The 4,346-nt window shown below is 38.0% G+C and overlaps 1 non-coding gene across 1 annotated transcript; it reads right to left on the bottom strand.

Annotated features, from left to right (window-relative positions):
• Nucleotides 1-1,870: 1,870 nt before the first annotated feature.
• LOC128249559 (U6 spliceosomal RNA) lies at nt 1,871-1,973 on the bottom strand. Its single transcript, XR_008265672.1, has one exon. It is a non-coding gene; the product is annotated as a U6 spliceosomal RNA (small nuclear RNA).
• Nucleotides 1,974-4,346: the final 2,373 nt, after the last annotated feature.

The raw sequence follows: 4,346 nt of genomic DNA, 5'->3' as shown, positions 1-4,346 counted from the left end.
TATATATATATCTGCGTGTCTGTGTTTGTTTAAATGTGTTTAATTTGGTGCTGAAAAAACAAGTTTTATCGATGTACTCGCAAATCGATTTGAATTAGAAATGCTTTATATGATCGTCGTTGCTTATTGTTGCTTTTATTGTTTAATCCATATGAGCCCCGATGGTCTGGTGGTGCATTTCCGTCACTAGACAATGAGGGTTCAGTTGTTTAATTAACTGAAACTTCTTAAGTGTCGGCTATTTTGCTAAGACTCTTCACAAAGAAATCGAGACCGGAATCTAGTTGTTCCCCAGCGAACTTTTAAACCATTCCGCCATACTGCGAGTATCCTGATATTGATACTGCAGGTGAAATAAACCCGTCTTATTCTCATCTTGACATTGCAGTTATGACTGCAACTTCTAATGTGTCCTTTGTTTTTTAAGACAACACAATGTCACACGAGGTGGGGTTTTTTTTTTCTAGCTCTGTCTGATCGACCGACTCAGTTGAAAGTTTTGTGTCTTTTGTTTTTGTTTGTTGAAAATATGCCTTAGGGTGAAAATAACTGTAACACTATTGAAATTAAAGTTGCGACAGATACATCATACTTCGAAAATCTATAGACAGACATTGGCGCTAACCTCTACCTCGGTCACCCTGCTATTCTAACAAAATATTAAAGAAACAAAATGCTTCATTTCAACATCCTTGTTTACTCACACGACGCAGAGAAAGTTTTAAACTACAGTGAATGGATTCTTTCTAAACTATTATCTCCATTCTTTATTGTATTGATAATATTTCTCCATAAGACGCAAAGATCGCACATCAAAGACAAAAATGCACTAGAAAATCTCAGAATTTGACAGAGAAGATTTTTCTTTGTGCTTATTTACTTTAAAAGTATGATGAAAAGAAACAGAAATCCATCAAATAAAATGATTTCAATGTAATTTCTTTTAATTCCACGAAGGCACAGTCAAGTGAAATATAATTTCTGAATAGCAACAATAAGTGTAAAATAGATTCAAAAATATAATTAAACGATGTAGGAATTACGTGTCAAAAAAAGCATTAAAAATGCAAAAAAAACAACAAAAAAACCCCATTAAAAACGGCGGAAAAGTCTTCGATTTTTAGTTTAATTAGCTGAAAATACAAGAGAACTATATAATTACTTGAAGAGGCATTTCCATTTTAAGAAGTAATTAATCAACCATGTAGCCAATTAAATACGCGTTGGTCATTCTCAAAGTATCCTACAGCTATTTTTGAAATTTCTGTGTCTGAGATAACTATTCCTGTAGTGGAACCCAAACAATTAACCTGCAAAATACATAGTTTATCTCCCATCTTACAGGATCGTTGGAATTGTTGAGCATTATTAAATTTGATATTACAAGTTAAGGTGTGAGTCCAAGTTTGTGCAAGCGCTAGTTTCACCATCACACGACGTTGGTTTCAATTCGTTGAGCGAGCGGTGCATTGTACCCTTGACAAAATCATTTCATTTCAAAGATCTGAGATTTATGAACAATCAACTCAGTTTATTCATCTGAGTTCATTGCTATCCCAAGTACTGGAGTAACCCACTTTCCCCTGGATAATCACTTTCTGTAATGGTGCCTCAATCATTTTGCAGCTACTTGGGCACCGAAAACAATTGGAAAAACCATGGTACATGCAAACACGTCATACTCGGACAGACCCAAGATCAGCATCTCTCGAGGCCTCATGCAACCCTTAAGCGTCCTTTCAGCGGTCCTCCGCGATTTTCCCTAAAAAAAATATATATTTTTACTTATTTTAATTATTTTTAGTTAATTTTATTTATTTATTTATGGGTTTCAGCCAAGTGGCTGTGGTCATGCTGGAGCACCACCGTAAAAAATATGGAACGCTTCACGGATTTGCGTGTCATCCTTGCGCAGGGGCCATGCTAATCTTCTCTGTATCATTCCAATTTTAGAATATGTACCGCCGTATTACTTATATTTTACTTTTTTTGTGCCCTCACCTCCAAAAATCCAAGTTTTAAATCTGGTCTCGATATTAAAAAGATCGAAAACCACAGTTTTAGAGGATTGAGTTTAGACAACGTGCGGCAATATGAGAGATATTTTTGAAAAGAACAATTAATACGATATTAGAGTTGAAATACGGAGTCAAATAATTTTAAGAGGGCTGGGAATCCTATGAGTCAAGGAAAAACCTTTGCACTGATCATGTTAAAACTAAATGAGTTGAAAGCTATCGTCAGAAGTATTTCTATTCGTTAGATTGATAAAAAACCAAAGTACAAATAACCTCTGACAGAATAATTGGGGTTACTGAATCTACTTCTTCATTGCTGGATGATATAAGTTGTGTAGTAATTGTTGAACGTGATATCTGTTCGGTCAGAGTTTCAACGAAAGATGAGAGTTAAATGCGCTAGACAAGAAAAGAAAAAGAAATCATCCTAGATAAAGCCTGTAGAGAAAATATTTTTTTCGCCTTTTTCAAGCCTAGCCATGCCCATGGGCCCGGTTTCCCGGTTTCTATGGCGTATGTGTTCTCCCCAGCTGGACGGGACGCCACTCCATCGCATCGTTACTCAAGAAACAGGAAGAAAGAGTGAGAGAAAGTTAGGGCGAAAGAGTACAACAGGTGTCGCCCCCCGCCCTGCCGGAGCCTCGTGAAGCTTTAGGTGTTTTCGCTCAATAAACACACACAACAAATCGAAACCGCGATCTTCCGACCGCGAGTCGGCTGCCCTAACCACTGGGCCATTGCGCCTCCACTAGGGAAAATATGGGCCATAAGAAACCAAAAGTTTACCAACAAAACTGGTTATAGAACAAAGGATTAACGGAAAATCTGGCCTCTCACAAAATAGAGACACTTCTCATGGCATCAGCAGACAAAGTGAAAAAAAAAAAGCGTTGCTCCAGAGAATGACGTGGGGGATGCGCTGGAACAATCACCCTGACTGATGGGGCTTGCACTTGCGTTCAGTAATCACCGCCCCGATAGTGGTGAGCAAGGATATGGTCCGGGGCCAAGAATGCCGGATGTCTCAACTGCCACAAACTCGACCAAAAATCTGTGCGAGAGTAACTGTACAGAGATAACTCTAAGGTGCGAATAAAGATAAAAGTGCGCTGGTTTAGTGGGGAAAAATTTGCTGACATATTTTGTACAGAAAGGAAAGAATTGCGATTGCAAATATGAGGGATAACGAATTTTATAATCCACATTTAAAATTCTTCAATCTAAAGTACAATTTGCTGACATGTTAGCTGAGCATTCCATACATTTTCTTGCGTTCTATCGAAGTGCTTGCTAAATTACACATAATTAATTAATTTATCCTGATACATAGCGGCTCGACAAATCGCTAGCGATAAAATGATTAACAATTTGAAAGAAAGCAATCAATATCCATTTAATGTCTTGCTCAAGAATGGGTGCATTCCAATGATTGAATATACAGAAAAAACAAGAAATATAGAAAAAGAAAAGAAAATAGCAAAAATCGATTGGGTGTGTATAAAAATGCAGACACCGCTTTAATAAACACAGTCAACATTGGCCTGGTTCGATCAAGGATAACCTGCAGCTATACCACCGATACTAGCGCCGCCACTCTCAGCAACAGCACTAAAATAACAGCAACAACAACAACAACAATAGCAGCAGGAACAACAAAAACAAAAAGACACATTAATTATTTGCCGATTCACAAGATGGTGTTTACATAAACGAACGTAATGAATAAACATAAATGGAGATATAAAACGGAGAGATGATGGTGACGATGATGATCGGGTGATGATGATGATGATGATGATGATGATGATGATGATGACGATGATGATGATGATGATGACGATGATGGTGATGGCAGTGTCATATGTGTCGGAAGGGCAGCGGTAAGGCCGCAGTTAGTGTTCGTGTTGGTGTTGAAGTGATGATGTGATACTGCTGTTAATTGCTGATGTTAGCTGTGGTTGAGGGGAGGGGGTCGTGACAGTAATAGCAATGAGGATGATGATGATGATGATGATGATGATGATGATGATGATGATGATGATGATGATGATGTCGTTGTTGATGATGACGATGATGGAGGGTGCTGCTGCTGATGATGATGATGAAGAAGAAGTAGAAGAGAAAGAAGGAAAAAAATGAAGAAAAACTTGATGATGATGGTGTTAGTGCTGGTGGTGATGATGGTGATGATGTTGAATGGTGGTGGGGGGGTGATAGTAGTAAAAATGAACATGACGACGACGATGGTGATATTGACGTTGATGATGATGATGATGATGATGATGATGATGATCATCATCATCATCATCATCATCATCATCGACGTCA

The sequence above is a fragment of the Octopus bimaculoides genome, chromosome 15 (assembly GCF_001194135.2).
Source record: "Octopus bimaculoides isolate UCB-OBI-ISO-001 chromosome 15, ASM119413v2, whole genome shotgun sequence".
Taxonomy (NCBI): Eukaryota; Metazoa; Mollusca; class Cephalopoda; order Octopoda; family Octopodidae; genus Octopus; species Octopus bimaculoides.
This window is presented reverse-complemented; position numbering and strand designations above follow the sequence as displayed.